This window comes from Pseudorca crassidens, chromosome 11, assembly GCF_039906515.1.
Source record: "Pseudorca crassidens isolate mPseCra1 chromosome 11, mPseCra1.hap1, whole genome shotgun sequence".
NCBI lineage: Eukaryota > Metazoa > Chordata > Mammalia > Artiodactyla > Delphinidae > Pseudorca > Pseudorca crassidens.
The window spans coordinates 63,989,797-64,009,748 of NC_090306.1; the positions used below are offsets into that span (position 1 = coordinate 63,989,797).

General features: G+C 40.0%; 1 long non-coding RNA gene across 1 annotated transcript in view; it reads right to left on the reverse strand.

Annotated features, from left to right (window-relative positions):
- Positions 1-322: 322 nt before the first annotated feature.
- The window catches only part of LOC137202878 (uncharacterized), a 134,801-nt gene continuing 115,171 nt past the window's right edge, over positions 323-19,952 (reverse strand). Inside the window, exon 3 of the long non-coding RNA XR_010932814.1 lies at positions 323-392. This is a non-coding gene — a long non-coding RNA (uncharacterized lncRNA). The remainder of the gene's footprint in view (positions 393-19,952) is intronic.

Genomic DNA, 19,952 nt, shown 5'->3' on the forward strand with positions numbered 1-19,952 from the left:
TAGTTCTGAAAGTCTGTGATTCATCTTGATTATTTTGATAAACATGAACTTGGCCAAGAATTAGAAGCCACCTGAACTGTGTAAATAAGTAACTTCCAAGAACACTGACAAAGGAATATCTTCAGGAGTATGTTTATACAAAAATAAAGGAAGATTCTTTTTCCCAGCCAGGGTCAAAAAGTAGTAAATCATTCCTTTTATAATTTAATGGGTACAAAATTGAACTCTAAGAGACAGGCACCCAGAAGTAGAGTTTTCTAGTAACATTTCTTTGTTTTATACATAAGATGACATTAAGTAGTCGCCAGCATTGGCTTCTTACCTTTGATGATAAAGGTGCTCTTCTTCACTGTTGTTCAAGTTCTAGGCAGAGATTTCAGACTGCCTTTACCCTAGAAGGACCAATAGAAAGATTACCATTTTCAAGCAGTGATGACACTATCTGACCCTCCCTTGAGGTCTACCTACCTCCCATTTTATATCTCAGATTATTTACAGCGGGGGCAAAAACATGTACTTTTCCTTTTCCACTTAGTGAACTAAGAGATGCGCTCCTCTATTAGGCAATAGAGACGACAAAGTGGAGACCCCACAGAACTTCTCAAGACAACATGTGAGATGCATTTATAAAGACTAGAGACCAGCCCCATTCTCTTCAAGTCTTTGGTTATAATTCACACAGATTATCTCGTGGGAATGGGACAAAGTAAGTCTTGCTGTGCCATGCTCTCCTGATGAGAGTTCTGACTCCTTTATTTCAGATGAAGAAAGCATTGTAACAAGACAGTGGTCAGGAAGCCCCTGCCTCCAGGCCCAGAAAGAGTTCTCAACATGATGACTTCAGGCTCAAATAGGTACCGTCTAAATGGAAGATAGCCTTTTTTTTTTTTCCTTCCAGAACTTAGGATTTTTTATTGTTATTTTTTTAAACTATAGCGTTGAAATTCACATAACATAAAATTAACCATGACAAAGTGAACAATTGAGGGAATTCAGTACATTCACCATTCTGCCGCTTCCCCCAGACCCTGGGAACTACCAGTCTGTTTTCTGTCTCTATAGCTTTACCTGTTCTGGATATTTCATATAAATAAAACCATGTAATATATGACCTTTTGATTCTGGGAAGATACACTTTTAATCATTCCCAAGTACATACTTTAGGAAGAAAGCACATTTATATAAGGAAATATATAAACATTATCATATCAATTTACCTAAACAAGCAGTTTATTAAGATCCATCATTTGCAAAATATGTAAAGTGCTTTAGGAGCAAGTGTGAGCGTACGTGCGCGCGCGCGCACACACACACACACACACACACACGACTATTAATCGTCTTACTCAGAGGCCCACAGTTTGGGAAAAGAGCGACAGAGAAAGGGGACTGAGAGCCAAAGAGGAGAGGCCACTTCTCCTTAGCAAGCCGGAGAAGCACGGCAAACAGGGGAAGCTTGGACCTTTGAGGTCCTCCCTTGCCCACATCAAGGAATGGCACTAGAATTAGTTAGAATTCTTGGTTGCAAGTTCCAGAAATTCAACTGATAGCATAGAAACATTTATTATGGGGAAGCAGGGGTGGTTTGTGACACGTGGTCATAGAATAGAGCCTAGACTCAAAAGAGAAGCTCAGGGATCTCCCTCTCTCATGTTGGCGCCTATATGCACTTAAGCATCAGTTCATTCTTTGCTCTCTGCTCACGCGGGCAAAACACAGCCATCCCACGGTTCCCAAGTTTCTATCTTCTCTGTTTAAAAGAGACCGTACTGCGTGAAAGTTAAGATCATGAGCTCCAGGGTCAGACAGATGTGAGTCTAAATCCTAATTCTGCCATTTAGGCTGTGTGACATCGGAAAAGTCAACCTCTCTGATCTCAGTGTCTTCAAAAATAGCGCTTACCTCCTAAGGTTATTAAGAAATTTAACCAAGAAACCATATTTAAAGATCCATGTCTAGCATATATATCTTCAATAAATATTATTTATTACTACTGTCATTATTATTATTATTAAAGAAGCCAGCCCTAACTGAGTGGGTCTCAGTCACAAATCCAGATTTCTAGGAAAGAGACTCTGAATGATCCAACTTGGGTCAGGTGCTTACCTCTACTCCACCAGTTAGAGCCAGAGGGTAGAGTCACAATAGAGAGAGATGGCTACCCGATACACATTCCTGTGGAAGAGCAGGGAGACAAGGAGCTACAGAATGAAAGAAAAAATGTGCCAGGAATTAGAAGAGGTATGAGGAAAAGAGTCAGGGCCCCTCTTCTGCCCAGCGGGCAGCTGCCTGTGGAGGCCAGGCCATTAAAGAAGAAATGTGTTACAGGCTTTTCGGCTGTCGCTTAAGGAAATCAGGTTGATCTTTGGAACTTGTGCTACTGCTTAGTGAATTCAGCTGGTTAGCTGAATTTGGCTAACCTCTTGGGCTTTGAAATCATTGTTTACTTTCTTTTTTTATCACTTTAGCTTGTTTGGGCTATTCTTTTATTCTCTCTGACTCTTAGTTTTAAATTTTATTTTATCTTAATTGTTCTTACCTCATGGTTTGCTCGCTGCCTTCCCCTTTCTTTTATCTTATGTTCTTTGGTGGGCGGGGGTGGGGGAAGGTGGTCTGCAGAAAAGGGGTCAATTATTTAACCTAGTTTCCAATATCATTTAGTCTTTACTGAACTGCCCAATCTTATTTCTTTTTCTATTTTATTACTACTTTTTAACCTTTTTATTGTCTACAACTTTTAGTTCTCTGGAATACTGCCAGAATACAATGTAGGTGTAGGGGTTCAGCTGGGAAGATGGCCCTTTCTCCCTAAGAGGCTGATGGGTATTTGTTTCCACTTCAGACCCTGAAGCTGATCTTTACACAAATCTCACAGCGACCCAGCATAACTCCCCTTTACTGGTTCCCTTGGCTGAGGGTTTTACCTCCGGCTCTTTCTCACCATACTCTGATTCCACTCTCCCATGAGAAAGGACCTCCTGTCAGCAGACTGAGCGGGCAGTGATCCCTTTTCATCTGGAGAACCAAAAGCTTGACGCTCTGTCAAGGAATCGATGAAACAGGACACAGCATTCCGGATACACGAGGTCTTCTTGGCACTGGATAGCTCCAGGACTGAGCCCTACGACCTCTTCTCCTCTCTGTCCACGTCTAGTCCCTGCTTGACCTCTTAAATACCATCTACAGGCTGATGACTCCCAAATCTGCATCTTTAGAACACAACTTCTCTCCTGAACTCCATAAAGCTAAACTCCCGTTTGAAATCTCATTTTAAATGTTCAGTAGACACCTCAACCTTAGCAGGTCCAACATTAAACTATTGATTCTTCCTGCTGCTGAACCAGTTCCTCCCAAAGTCTTCTCTGTCTCAGACAATGGTGACACCATTCTTCTAGTCATCTAGGCCAAAAATCTCAGGGTCATCTTTTACTACTCCTGTTCTCTTACAGCCCATATCAAATCAATCAGAAAATCCTGTTGGTTCTACTTCAAACTTGCATCACCTTTCGCTGGGATGTTGCAATAGCCTACTTGCTTACTGGTCTCTCTCTTTCCATCCCCGCCTCCTAAATTTTACTCATTATATGACAGCTAGAGAGATCCTTTAGAAATATTCATCAGACCATAATATTCCACTGAGAACCCTCCAATGATTCCCTATCTTACTGAGGCTAAAAGCCCTAGTCTTGCTATGAGGTACAGAATCATATGTGACCTGCTACATTACCTAACTCTTTACCCCCAAGCTACCTATCTAACCTTATCTCTTATCGTTTCCCCTGGTTTATTCTATTCTAGCTCTGCTGGCTTCCTTCCTGTTCCTCCAGCAGCAATCATGCTCCTACTGTAAGGTTTTTGTAATTGCTCTTCCCTCCTCCTGGAACTGTCTTCCACCAAATATTCACATGGTTTAATTCCCTCACTTCCTTCGGGTTTATACTTAAAAATCACTGCATCATCCTGTATAAAATAGTATCAACCTCATCATTCTATCTCCTTCCTCACTTTATTTTTCTTTATAGGACTTGTCACCATCTGCCACAATTGGTTAATGTCTGGCTCCCTATACTAAAACGCGAGCTCCACTGCAAGAAAAGATTTTTTTTTGCATTTGCTCACTTATGTATCCCTAATGTCTAGAGTACTGCCTGGTACTAGGAGATGCTCAATAATTGTTTGAAAACTTCTTGAATGATTCAATAAATGACTTAACACATCCTGATATTATAATTCAAGCAGCATTTTCAAATAGTGTATGTGTTGGGAGGGGGAATATTGGGAAGGGGGAAAAGAAAAAAGGAAGGCACCAACCATTGATTGAACTCCCTTTCTATGCCAAGCACTGTGTTAGATGTCTCTTCTGGGTTATTACTTTTAATCCTAAATTTTGTAAGACACATGACAATATTCACTCAGCTCTAATAGGTCCTCCAAAACTTATCTCCCATTATCTACTATCTTTTCACTCAGGTATAGTACTATTTTCCTGCAAGAGACATAGCCTTTAGAAAATAAGTCTTCTGATCTTGATGTTTTATGCTTTTCCCCTGTCGATAGGAAAATAATCATGGCAGGCAAAGGTGGACTGACCATACTTAACCTGGTGAATTCAGAATTAAATGTGAGCCATGAGAAAGGATACAAACTATTATGGGTTTATAACAAAAGGAGGAATCCAAGAAGACATTAGTAAGAAGGTAGTATTTGATCTGGACCTCAAAGAATTGACAAGCTTTGTAAACTCAGAAGTCTGAGTTTACTTACTAGGAAGGGCAAAGAACTCTTAAAGTGCATAGTACACATTTCAGTAAATGTGGTAGGCAGACTTCTAAGATGACCCCTGGGACCCCTACCTCCTGGTATTTATGCCATTGTGTAATCCTCTCCACTTGAATGTGAATGGGACCAATGACTCACTTCTAGCCAATAGAATATGGCAAAAGCGAGTGGGTGTCAGTTTTGTAATTAGGTTACATGAGATTGTGACTTCTGCCTTACTAGTAGATTCTCTCTCTTGACTTCTCAGCTTATATGTTTCCATAAAAAATGCTTTCATGCTGGAGGAGCCAATGTGGCAGGAAACTGCAGGAGCGTCCAGCCAACAGACAGCAAGGACCTGAGGGTCTCATCCAACAGCATTCCCCAGTCAAGCCTTCAGATGAGGTCTCAGTCCTCGGTGACACTTTAATTCCCTCACTCAGAGAGCCCCACTATGCCATGCCAGAGTTCCTTATCCACAGAAACTGAGAAATAATAAATGTGTGTTGCTTTAAGCTGCTAAATTTTGGGGTAATTTGTTATACAGCAACAAATAACTAGTTTCATGAAGGACAAATAAAACATCTGCATTTTCCCCCAAATCTTATTTGTAACAGATCTTTTAATTTAAGCATTCACTGAATACATATTTATGAGGAGTCTTTTTTATGCAATTACTGTTACAGTTCCTATAAAGCCTGGAAAGATGAATCAGAGAGAGCTCCTACCCTCAAGAAGTCTAGTGCAGGTGGGTAAGGTGTGCTCACAAATAACTGTAGAACAATGTGGAAAGTGCTAAGTCACCAGGAATAGCTGGAGAGATCCACCAAGGACTCCTGGTGGAGGAACATTTGAGCTGGATCTTAAATAGCAGGTTGGGCATGCAGGGAAAGGCAATGGGCTGCATATGAGCAAATACATCAAGGTGAGGATTATGGGGTATGTACAACAGACAATAAACAATTCCTCTTGGTCACAGACTAGGACACACTTAGGCTACAGGGACATGCATGTAAACAGCACTGGAGAAGTAGGCTAGGACCATATTGTGAAGTTCCTTGAGTGAAGGGCTAAAAATTGGTACCTTTTTGGAACATTTGTTCAAACTTCATTGCCAAGAACAATACAGTTCCAATATCCTTTATGAAACCTTCCTCGTTCCATAGCTAATACTTTTAAATATTGGGCCAAAAGTAAAAACTTCCTTGTATTTTATCATGTCCCATCTCACTGAAGATTCTTTATCCATTGAGTCTCTCTGAAATGAATGGCTCACTGCATTTTATGATACAATTTGAAGACCTGAGTATCATTGAAATTGAGAAATTATCATCATCTATAAAGTGTTGTATGCATTTTTACTATATGTGAATGTTTTTGGTCAATGTCTTTATTTGTTTATAGTATAGAAAAAACTCTTCCAACTATTTTTTCCCTCCAATGTCACTTATTTTAAGTATTCTCATTTATTCATCAGGGTTTGGAGACAGGCCACATGGTTGCAAAATATGTATTTATGTCTACCATATACACAGCTTTTGCTTGTAATTTAATTGAAGGTAGCTGAAATGGTGCTTGAACAGCCAAATTTTACTTGTACATTCACCAGCATGTAATCACTTCGAAAATCCATCCCAGAAAATCCATCCCAAATCCTCACTGGAGGCTCTCTCTACATCATCTCTGCTAGCTACAGAATTCTTTGTAGAGGTCCCCAAGGTGTTTCAAAAGCTTTCCTCTTACACAGCAGGATGTGGCTCATTTTCTAATCTTTCATATATTGTTTTAGAAAATAGCACACACTTACCACCTTGCCCCCAACAGTAAAAGTCTCTTGCAATCCTCTGTATTCATACGCCAATATATATTTAAATGTCCCAAACAACACATAACCAAGTATTCCCCAGGCTTTCAAAGTACCAACAAATAGTGATTCGGACCCTGTCTCTCAATTATGCATCGTAGCACACATAATCCTACAGCAGCAACTGTCCAACGACCATATTACCATCCCTATACTTTCCCAGCTAAGAACAGTTTACTGTTCAGTGTCACAATTTGATTTTTTGTTTGGATTGATGATGTTTAAGCAGTCTGGAGAATTAATGGGGTTCAGCAGAGGCCACAGTCCTAACCAGGGTTTGTAATTGATATCTGGGAGGCTGTAGCCTTTTCCTTCTTGAGAGGCAGTGTAATTAGCCAGGGCTGCCTGTTTGTGTAAGGGAGGAGGGGGAGGGGAAGGGAAAAGGAGGGGAGGGAGCTTGGAATTGCAGGGCTCTTTCCCCAGCAAAATAGTTCCATAGAAGCAACAGAAGCAGAGTGCTTCTAGAAAAGAAAAGCTCTTCAAACACAGTATTTGCAGTCAAGTACGTTTACAATTCTCCAATTACTGTTCAAAAGAATACTAGTGGTTTACTCCTCTAAATATTGAGTATATAAAACAAATTTATTCACTTAAAATTATTTTGAATCTCTAATAGGATTCGTTTTATGTTTAAATAGTAAGTTCCTTGATTCTCTTAAAATTACTTTAAATTATATTGGAATTATTTTTAATAATAAGTTACTTTAAGGAGTGTAATTTGATTTTTAAAATTATGATTTATACTCCTATATTTTAAATTTTGCACATACTTAATAATTATGATACAATGTCTGAATGGTTCAGGGAATAGCTTTATATCATTTAAGTTATTTGGTGGAGACCTGGCTTGGGAAAGAAGCAGAAAGAAGTTTTTGAATGTGAAATGTAATATAACTCAGAATTATATGAATTTTTAAGAAATCACTAATATTCTTTAATTTTTTCCAACTTATCAAGCAGTTGATTTCATGAAAAGCTTATTTTTTTATAATCTTCTCCTTCTTTACACATAGATTTCTATTTTTTGTTTCCAAATGTACTGCTTAAAATAAAAAATATTCTCCTAGACACTCTGTGATCTTGACTACTGTAATTCTCATTTAATTTCAGCCTGCGAAGATCAAAAGAATATTTGTTTTCATTTTTGCCATGACAATATAGACCTCATATCTCTCAAATGCTTCCCTCATAACTTCTCTGTATAATAAATTGAAAATTCACTCATAATATCCATATGAGTTCCTCCTAATATCTTACTTACTCTTCTACCCATAACACTCACTTTCTATCCTTTTTTTTCCTTGTTTTTTTTTCTGGTGGGGGGTGGTATTGGTTTGGTTTCAGTTTTGTTTTAGTGATTAGTAAAAGTTTATTATGCACACACCAAAAACCAGTTTGCAACCTGGTAATGCTCAAACCAAAACATGTAATAAGGCTCAGGAGCCTACTGGGGTTTTTTTGTTTTGTTTTAGATTATACACCCATATTTACTCTTTAGTTGACATCCTACTAGATGTCAACTAGTAGGTGTCAGATGTAGGTGTAAGTAATCTTTTTTTTAATTTATTTATTTTATTTATCTATTTTTGGCTGCGTTGGGTCTTTGTTGCTGAGAGCGGGCTTTCTCTAGTTGCAGCGAGCGGGGGCTACTCTTCATTGCGGTGTGCGGACTTCTCAGTGTGGTGGCTTCTCTTGTTGTGAAGCACGGACTCTAGGTGCGCGGGCTTCAGTAGTTGTGGTGCATGGGCTCAGTAGTTGTGGCGCACGGGTCTCAGCTGCTCCGTGGCATGTGGGATCTTCCCGGACCAGGGTTCGAACCTGTGTCCCCTGCATTGGCAGGTGGATTCTTAACCACTGTGCCACCAGGGAAGCCCCAGTAATCTTTTTTTTTAAGTTATACTTAACATACAATGTTATACTAGTTTCAGGTGTACGACACAGTGATTCAATATTTTTATACATTATGAAATAATCACCACAATAAGTCCAGTTACCATCCGTCACCATACAACGCTACAATATTATTGACTATATTCCTTATGTGTACATTACATCCCTGTGACTTATTTTACAGCTGAAAGTTTAAGTTTTTATATATTATTCCACCCAACCTATTGCTAAATGAGTTAGTGTATTCATATTCATTCACTTTAAACAGTTTAATCTGTTATCGATGACCAGAGTCTAAACAATTAAGCAAATCTAAACTCATTACTAAATTTAGAATAAAACCAAGTGGACTGATCATCAGAAGACAACATTTCTATACGAAATTGTAAATTCCAGAAAGGCAATAACCCTGTGGTGTTGCTAACTTTTGTATTCTGGGTGGTTAGCAAACTTTCTGGCACGTAGATGACGTTCAACAAGTATTTGTAGAATGAATGAATTCTGGAAAGTGAATACTATCATTTTCCTCATTTTACTGATGAGATCACATCATTACTAAGTGGGAAAGCCAAGATCCAAAGGCAAGTGGAGAACTCTGGAGTTTATATTCTTAATTACTACGCAATTCTGCCTCTCTTAGCAATAAAAGATAGGCATTGAAAAGTCCCATTCTTTCAATCCCTCGTCTGGGAGGATCCCACATGCCACGGAGCAACTAAGCCTGTGTGCCATAACTACTGAGCTTGGGCTCTAGAGCCCGCGAGCCACAACTACTGAAGCCCCCGTGCCTAGAGCCCGTCCTCTGCAACAAGAGAAGCCACCTCAATGAGAAGCCCGGGCACCACAACAAAGATTAGCCCCCCGCTCACCGCAACTAGAGAAAGCCCACTCGCAGCAATGAAGACCCAACGCAGCCAAAAATAAATAAGTAAATAAATTTAGAAAAAAAAAAAGTCCCATTCTTAAAATGTGGCTCTCTTAAATATATGAGAAATTAACTAACAGCCTAGAAAAAGAAGAAAAGAATTTTACACCATTATATGAAGATTTTTTAAAAAGTAATATAATATTCTCACACAATCTCATTCAAGCATGGAAAACATAGCCAGAATATTAAATATTTAGATCTTGGAAAATCATTAACATACAATTTCTGCTGTAGCATTTACTTTTACCCAAATGTCAAAGCCTTGTAATCACAGGCTTGCAAAAACAATAAAAGAATGGAAGGGTCCTCTCCTAAGGGTATAAAAGATTGAGATCAATATTATGCTTTTACTGCTTGGTTTGCACATCAGAAGAAACACGTGAGAAAAATGCCAAAGAAATACAACGGAGATCGGCACACTCATCAGACAGTTGGATTCATCTCTGATATTCATCTCTGCCATTAAGTCTTAAATTTTCTCTCTAGAAAACCTGTATAGCTAATTTTTATTTAAAAGCTCAAATTATCTTTCATACCCTAGGTTGGGTTGAAGATTGCATAATGATCCATTATGTACTGTTAGTCAAGAGTCTAGTATCAGGTAGTTGCTTCCAAATATCCATGGCTTCTAAGCCTTGACATTACTCTGTACAAATGATATGTTTGGTCAGGAAGGAAAGCCCCCGAAGGTGACGACCTACGAAGTCAGCAGGAATCCCTACAGAGAAGACACACAAAACCAGTGATTGTTCCAGTAGCCTGCTTTCATGTGGATTTAGTTCCAGATTTGAAAGTCTTTTCAATGATGAAATTCTAGGGCTCTGGCACAGGATCTCATGGGGCATAAGTGCCCCCTGCTGAAGTTCAGCCATAGGGAGTGGAAGCTTGTGGAGTACATCACTGAGCCCTGACGAGAGTCTCCGTAATTGTGCACAACCATGGAGCTTAGCTGAACCGCCCCACACACCCAAAAAGAATGGATAAATAAAAATCCAATTTCATTTTCTTAAGAGTTAATGAGATGATTTTAATGCGTTTATTTATTTATTTATTTTTGGCTGTGTTGGGTCTTCTTTGCTGCCCGTGGGCTTTCTCTAGTTGCAGCGAGTGGGGGCTGCTCTTCATTGTGGTGCGCGGGCTTCTCATTGTAGGGGCTTCTCTCGTTGCGGAGCATGGGCTCTAGGCGCGCGGGCTTCAGTAGTTGTGGCACAGGGCTCAGTTGTTGTGGCTTGCGGGCCCTAGAGCACAGACTCAGTAGCTGTGGCGCACGGGCTTAGTTGCTCCACGGCATGTGGGATCTTCCCGGACCAGGGCTCAAACTCATGTCCCCTGCATTGGCAGGCGGATTCTGAACCACTGCGCCACCAGGGAAGTCCCTAAATGCATTTTTTAACCCCATGATGAGTATCAAGTACAGAAAATCTTCACAGATTTAACAAAACAATTTGAAAATTAGTTGAAGTGTATCTTTTTTCTTATGAAAAAATGCTGGCATTTTAAACAAAAAAAGTGGAATGTCGCAAAGCAAATGGTTACCTATTTAAAAGAGCAAACTGTTTCTAAATACCATAGAATAATTTACATAAAAGTAATATAACTATACTGTAAGTAGAAGGTATCACTGGTTTTATTAATTTGGTTACTATATTCATTTTATCCAAATCAGTGGAGATTTACTATTATTGTTTACTCATTCTGTATATATTAAAATATCTCTGGCTTAATATGACTATCATTACTAACACTGCCACTTTGCACTTTAAATATTATTTATATATTATAAATATTATCTTATACATTATATGATATACTATGTCACCATTTTTATGTTCTTTTTATGTGACCAGAATGATCATTAATTGGGAGGGTCACCTAACTCCCAGGCTGTATCTCTGGGAAATAAGAAAATGGTTAATAAAGGACAGTGGAGCATGGTATCCCTGTCATAGACAGGGAAGGAGTCAAGTCTAACAGAACTATTACATTCAGAAGCTATGTATGGCCAAGGAATAGTACAGGTCATTTTTCTTTGTCACTAGATCAACATTTCTTTTACCACCCAGTGTGGTCAGTGAAACAGAGATGAATGCCCAGACCAATCTATCAATGAAAAGCCACAGTTCAGGGGCAGCTTCTTTAAAAGACAGATTGCCACAGTAAAGAAAAAAAGTTATAAAGAAGAAAAGGTCTTTACCAAGAAACCCGTAGCCTTCTATTGATCACCATGCAATGTGTATGACCCTCTTGAAATCGTTTTTGCCCTGGTTCCTTGTCTAAATACACTGAAGTACTAGTCAGCAGCTATATCCTGAGCACTAAGTGATGACTTCTGAATCCCTGAAAACCGACTGCTTTCTACTTTGCCTAAGTATCGATCTTACAACCTCCATGAGCACAATTAGAACAGAATGTTAAATCAATTTTCCTATTGTCCTAGAATTTTAGTGGCAGCCCAAACGCTGAGTATAATTAGGCCAAAACCAGTTGAGTGGAGATTATTAACTCAAGGCTAAGACACTGTAAAACTTGGTGTGTGAGCTCCCGACACACACGACGGTGGAGTCTGGCTCACCACCTCTACTTAAAGAATGTGGGTGGTGAAGATTTCCTCCAAAGGGCTTGTCAGCAGGTTATGCGTCCCTCCGGCCCAACACACAAAGGTGTAGAGGAAGGAAGTGCTTCTACCCCCCACCAACCAGACTAAATGAGGAGGCTTCAGAGTCACACCAGGAGAGCTATCCCGGTGTCTCCTGAAAGTTAGGTGACATGGGCTGTTGTATCTGACTCGCACCGGAAAAAATTTAAACATGAACTCTTGATTCCCCTGAGAGCAGCGTGAGGAAAGAAGACTATAATGGAGTTAACTGTTCTCTCCTCAATGGTGGGACAAAAGTGTATGTATTCTGAAGACCAAATATGGATTCTGTCGAAGAGAGCTGAGCTTTAATCCTCTTTATATGAACCCTGAATATAAAGCTCGCCTGCAAGGGTGCCGTGACACCCCCAGGGAGAATCCGAGGAGCCTCTGGAAGTCAGAGGCTGGGGAGGAAACTGTAAATGACTGACTGCTGGAGACACCACTGTGTCAGGGACCTGCAGATGGACAAGCCACAGCTGTGGGGCACTCCTAGTTACTCATAAAACCTCACCATGAGCCGGTATTGGCATGTCTGCCACAGCAGAGATAGTGGAGAGCCGAGAGAGCTCGGGAAGACCTTTCCAGTGTGTATATTTTTCCCACCCATCCTCCCCCTTCCCAACTCCAGAGAATCCTGAGGCAGCCTAGTAAATGAGGAAGGATGGGGAAGAAGGGGGAAAGAGACCACCCAAACCCACCTTTCCATTTCAGAGTTTTAGCCGCAACTGAGATGAGCTGAATGAGATGAGAAATTAAAGCTTATGTATTGAACTGAACTAGACTGTTTAATTCCCTGGGAATGATACTTACATCACATGAAAAGCTATGGAATCAGCCTCAATTTCACTCAAGGGAAGGGAAGAACAGTTCAGCAGAATGGGATTAAAGGGACAGGAATGGGAAAGAATGCATTTGCTTTCCGCTTGCTTCCTATCAAATCCAATTCATTTAATAAAGTGCTACATCTTGTGTATGCACACATTCTGTGATGAGTACTTTGGGCTAAAAATTACATTTCTATAAATAATAATAACAATGATGCCTTATGTTTATGTTGATAGCTTATAAGTGTTAGACATTGTGCTATAAAAATATACAAGTATTTTTACAAGCCTTATCTCCTTTGATCTTAGCAATCACATTAAGAAACTCATTCAGGGCTTCCCTGGTGGCGCAGTGGTTAAGAATCCGCCTGCCAATGCAGGGGACACGGGTTCGTGCCCCGGTCCGGGAAGATCCCACATGCCGCGGAGCGGCTAGGCCCGTGAGCCACAACTACTGAGCCCGCGCGTCTGGAGCCTGTGTTCCGCAATGGGAGAGGCCGCGACAGTGAGAGGCCCGCGCACCACGATGAAGAGTGGCCCCTGCTCGCTGCAGCTGGAGAAAGCCCTCGCACAGAAACGCAGACCCAACACAGCCAAAAATAAATATAAAATAAATAAATTAATTTAAAAAAAAAAGAAAGAAACTCATTCAGTCTGTTTTACAGTTAAGGAAACTAGGGCCTTAGTTAAATAACTTGCCCAAGATCACACAGCTAGAAAATGGTGAAGGCGGGACCTGAACTCAGACGGCTTGTCTCCAAAGCCCAAATTCTTAAGTACTAGGCATCTCTGGTAAAACGCTGGACTAGATATTATATAACAAAATAGTTAATGTCAGAAATATCTATGCCCAGATCCATTTTATCATATTATGTTCCATTTATATATTAAAAACTTCTCACATATTCCATGTTTTTATCTAAGTGGCATGAGTGAAGTTAAAAGGCAGCACTGTCCAGAAGAATTTTCTGCAATGAAAGAAATGCTCTGTAGCTGTGCCGTGCCATACAGTAGTCACCCGCCACATGTGACTGTCAAGCACTTAAGTGTGACCTAAGTGCAATTGAGGAACAGAATTTTTAATTTAATGCGGGTTTTTTTTTTTTTTGCGGTACGCGGGCCCCTCACTGTTGTGGCCTCTCCTGTTGCGGGGCTCCGGACGCGCAGGCTCAGCAGTCATGGCTCATGGGCCCAGCTGCTCCGCGGCATGTGGGATCCTCCTGGACCGGGGCATGAACCCACGTCCCCTGCGTCGGCAGGCGGACTCTCAACCACTGCGCCACCAGGGAAGCCCCTCTTTTTAATTACATAACTTCAATTTTAAATGGACATATGTGGCTAGTGGCACAACATTGGAAGAGTCAAAATTAATACTGCAGGCGTATCTTGACCTGCCTGTCATTGGCAGAGCCAGGTATACTGTGTATCATGGGCCATAATGGAGACTCTAGGTTACCTGAAGGAGAAAGCTCTAGATCAAGGAAGAGCTTGGTGACTCATTTGAGCCAGAAAATCTCCCAATGAAATCTACCTAAAGTCTGAGATAATGCTGAAGCTTCAAAGAGTCCTTTGGATTAAAAAGTTTCTATAAATTTGGGGATGTTCAAGTCGAAGAATGTTTTTACACCACCAAATTCATTGTCATAAAATACTTTCCTCAGCATTGAAAAAATAAACCCTCACTTCCCAGTGGTTAGACTCAGATCAATGTAAACATTTACTGTCCAAAAATCAAGGCATTTCTCCCAACAGCTAGAACATTATAATCATTCTGGGCAACATTTTAAGAAAGACATTGTGAAAACGATCCTGAGGACAACAGGATGAAGAAGGGTCTGGAAAGATGGTCATATGAGAGAACATGGGGTTATTAGCCAAGAAAAGAGAAGATGCCGAGCTTGTAGGGTGCCGCCCTCAAGCAACTGAATGCTTGTCATGTAGAAGGAGGCCCCATGTTACTCTGCTCTATTCCACAGGGTAGAACTAAGGTCACACAGAAGAACTGAAGGAGAGATCAGGTGGCCCCAATATCAGCAAAAGCCGGAAGCTGAGCTGTTCAGCAGGAGAATCTGCTATTTACGAAGTGATGCACTCCAGCCACTAATTATGTTGAAGCAGATTCTGGAAACTTTTTAATTCCAAAATTTAAAATTATAGTTAACATAGAGTCCATACCTCTCAAAAGAACTTAATGAGAAGTTGTCACAGGGGCCTTGAGAATGCAAAGGCCTGGGTTAGCCATTCCTTTTTGTTTAAAAAAATGAGGATGTTTAGTGAATACTTATATATCAGTTACCATAAAATTTAAGTTATATCCATATCTATTCTATGTCTTGTCATCAAAATTTTAGGTTCTATTTAAATATGTGTGCCCAAAAGAGCAAAGCACTGTTCTATTAGATGACATGATTTGATGTAACAGTTCTAAGCACTATTGATATGTAACTTTGAGATTTTACATCAGTTATAACACATTTGTTGCAGTTTGTAGAAAATTCCGTGTGTTCTAGTAACTTGTAAATTATATTTTTATAGGAGGTAGAGTTTGCTTATCAATCTTGTGGAAATTAGCCCAACTAAGATATCACTAATATCAATATATTTCTAGTTAATTCAGTCTATATAAAGTGCTAAGTAATTCTCTTAGAATTAGGAACATAACTAAAAGCACTCCTCCTTATAAATATTATTTTGTAAATACAATAAATACTGCTGTAGCAGATTAATTTTAAGATACAGTGCACACATCTCATTTCTTCCAAAATCTTAATTTTTTTTCACATTTTTGTCAGGAATTCTCTCTTCTCCCTTTTCTATTTATTCAATTCCCACCTATAATTCAAGGCCCTATATAAGCCTTTTCTTCACATGAAGCCTTCCAAGATTGCCTCAGTCCAAGGTAAAGTCTTATTCTTTTGAATTTATACTATGGCCATGTCTGAATTACTCTATGCTATGCAGCTCTAATTATATGATTCCTATAACACTCTTTATTCTGTGTTTATTTTCTATTTGACTGTGTTGGCTTATTCCTGTTCCAGCACAGTGTCTTGTATAAAAAGGGACATGGTAAATGATGACTAATTGATTGAGAAAAGTTGGAAAATCCACAGACGGCAGAACTGGCCAAACTAGGATAAATTTCTATCTCAGTTATCTTTGCTATGTAACAAATTACCCCAAAACTCAGTGGCTTAAACAACCATTTTATTACACTCAAAATTTCTATTGGTCAGGAATTTGGAAAGAGCACAGTGGGGCTGGCTTCTCTGTGTTCCATGATGTCTGAGGTCTCAGCTGGGAAGACCCTAAGGCTGGGGATAATTCAATGACTGGGGGATGGAATCATTTGAAGACTCAATTACACGTCTGGTGACTGGGTGAGAATGACTCAGAGATTAAGCCTGCCAACCAGAGTACCTATCTATGTCTTCTCCACGTGATTTGGCTTCTTCACAGCATGGCAGCCTCAGGGGAGTCAGGCTCCCAGCGTGACCAGCCAACACATGAAAGCTGTATTGCTGCTTCTGATCTAGTTTCTGAAGTCACGTGGTGTCCCTCCCTCCATACTCTATTGGTTAAAACACTCACAAGTCCAAGTTAAAACACTCACAAGTCCATTCAGAAGCAAAGGAAGAAAACATAGACCCCATCTCTTGGGAGGAGTGGCAAGGTCATATTATCAAACAAATGGGCTGGGGAAATATTGTTGCAGCCATTTGGAAGGTGAAACCTACAGTCTTTAAAATTCTTTGCAAAATGCAATTTCTGAGTCAGTCCTAGGCTATAATGTACTACACAGTATTTGGATATGCTCAGTCTGTGACCAAATACTCTGTATCAATGAAGTCCACACCAAGGTACAACCTGTTAGTAACAATAGACACCATTTATTGACACATACTATTAAATACTTACGTGCCTGGAAAGCACTATCTAATTCCATTCTCAAAACAACAGAAAGAGCTTATCATTACCCCCTTTTTACCAACAAGAAAATTGCGGCCCAAAAGAGTGAAGTAACTTGCCTAAGGTCTGATATCAGCCAGGTCTGTCTGATTCTGGAGTTCAGCTTCTTAACCCTGAGGGTGTACTACCTCTTTATAGGAAATTGTTCATCTCAAAAGTTCAGAGCCTTTCAACCCTGCAGCTCTTTGTAAATACTAAAGTCTGTCTGAAGAGTGTCACTTTTATCACTGAATCCTCCTGTAGTGTGTTACACTGTTCCTGGTTGTGTGTAGCCTGCACAAACCCTTCTGGAAACTTTGTAAAATTATTTCTCAGATTGTTTCTCTAACCACAACTTGGTAATAATTGCTTCTAGCCTCTGTTTTCATCAGCTCAGAGCATCATTTCTTTCCCTTGTTCTTGCCTACGATAGCAGCTGCAAAGCAGCAAGAAAGAACAAATCCACAGATAGCAACTCATATCCCATTAAGAACAACTTTTGTTCCTGTGTTTGGATAATACTGTATGGTTCTCATAACCGTCTCTGTAAAAGTCTTATTGCAGGTTTTTAAAAAAGATTTACCTGCGTGCCTGAATGATGGCGTTCTCTAATTTATGGGGCAGAGGAAGGTTCCTGCTGCCACCAGAATTTTTCAGGTTTTTAAAAAAGATTTACAGGTTATTGCAGGTTTTTCAAAAAGATTTACCTGAGTGCCTGAATGACGGCATTCTCTAATTTACGGGGCAGAGGAAGCTTCCTGCTGCTGCCAGAATTTTTCCCATCCAATTAAACACAAATTAGTGAAGCCCGAGATACCCCAAGACCTAATTAAGGAGAAACCACCAAACGGTTGGAAAATAGAATTTCCACACAGATTTCCCTGTAGCTATGCTTATCAATTTGTAAGAAACCAAGAACAAATATTCCACACAGTGATTAAGGGGTCTGAATGAAAATTGCACACATGCACGAAGAGCCCACTTAAACTAATAATGGAGAGTACAATTGAGAATAAGCTGCTACTCACTTGCAACAGCAAAACTAAGCAGGTACTAGAATGAAGTGATTTTTCCCCTGAAAAGAAATCATGTTTCATCTCTATTTTCCACATTCTTTTTTGACTTGTGAGGCATCTGTCCCTTGTATTGCACAAGAATAGAAAGCCACAAACCACCTAAAGGCAGGTGGTCTAGCTTTGAAAGATGCTAATATTCACCATTCAACTAGAATCTCCTAGACTGTTTAATTGGAATTGGCCTTTTCGGTTTAGCATTAGCAGGGAAACAGAGAACTGTCTTTCCTTCAGGCTGAACACTGGGGAATAGGTGTTCTGAACATCAATTTAAAAGCCAAGAAGCAAGAAAAATATTTCGGGTAACATAATCCCTGCTGGGCTCTACAGAATACCATTACTGAAGTCATCTTGGATAGCTGTGGAGGGAAACACAAAGAGCTTTTAGCAAGTACTGGCTCCTGGGTAGATTTTAAACATTTCATTCTAGGGAATTGTGTAGATATATCAAAGTAGAAGGTGCACATCTGGAACATTCAGAAAATAACTGCAATGGAACAAGAAGGAAAGACAACACTGCCTGTGACAGCCACTGAACTACAGCGACCCATGAAATTGAAGAAAGGATTAAAGAGCAATGGGAATCTTTAAGAAATTTAATGAGTATAAGATACTCAAGTTTCTTAGATTGAACATAAGTGCTAAAAGGAATCTCAGAATAACACTCTGCCTAACTTTCTTATTTTATGCTTTATTTTGTTTGATAAGAGAGCAGCAGAGAAACAGTGGATAATGAATAGTACAAATAAGGCTAGCTACAGGTCTCCAAACTCCTTGGCTATTACCCTTCCTATCAGATTTCTTAGCATGCATATATTTTTTATATAAATTTATTTATTTATGTATATTTATTTTTGGTTATGTTGGGTCTTCGTTTCTGTGCAAGGGCTTTCTCTAGTTGTGGCAAGCGGGGGCCACTCTTCATCGCAGTGCGCGAGCCTCTCACTGTCGCGGCCTCTCTTGTTGCGGAGCACAGGCTCCAGACGCGCAGGTGCAGTAGTTGTGGCTCACGGGCCCAGTTGCTCCGCGGCATGTGGGATCTTCCCAGACCAGGGATCGAACCTGTGTCCCCTGCATTGGCAGGCAGATTCTCAACCACTGCGCCACCAGGGAAGCCCAGCATGCATATTTTGTAGAGTAGCTTACAGTATTGTCATATATGCTATTTCATTATATCTTCATACAATGTAAGATGTCAGAAAAAACACCAGTGCATTTCAAAGATGATGCATTTACTTAAATGCAATTAGTTATAGAAAGTTTAGTGTCCTAATATTAGATACATAGGTAATGATTCAAATAAGAACGAACCCCAAGCCTCCAGCTTTCCGGTCCTATATTCTTCCTACCGGCTCAGATGTCCTAGGTAAACAGAAATACTTATAACATTCATGTGAGAGCTACACTGGAGATTAAATGACTGTGCCCACTGAACATTACCAAGTACAAATATTTGTGACACTGAATTCTGTACAGTGATACCTTGGAATAATGTTCTTTTATAACAAATTCCTTGTAAAGAAGGCCGTGATAGAAAACACAACAGAGGCGCACAGCAGCAAGATTTCACAGGTAGCAAGATTTAAAACCAACCAACCAACAACTTAGTTTTTTTTTGTCCTGACTGTTTTAAGGAAAGTACAGTGATTCAAGTAAGGAAAAGATTGCTCCCTTCATCTTCAGCCAGCACACTTTTTTCCAACTATTCTCTTCATCACTTTCTCTTATTAGAAAAGGAAAGGCTTCATTCATTCATTCATTCATTCATTCATCTGTCCATCTGATCGTCCATTCACAGCTGTTTATTGAGCATCTATTCAAAGCTAGTACTATGGGAGGGGTGGGGGATACCATGGACAACAAGACATACCCAGAAACTCCAACCCAGTGGAAGACATAGACAACAAAACAGCTTGTACAATACAGGGCACTAAGGGCTGTGATGAGAACCCAGCAGGCCTAGGCTGTCTCTAACCCCTATTGGGGAGGTCAGCAAAAAAGCCCCTGGAGAAAATTACTCTAAGCTGAA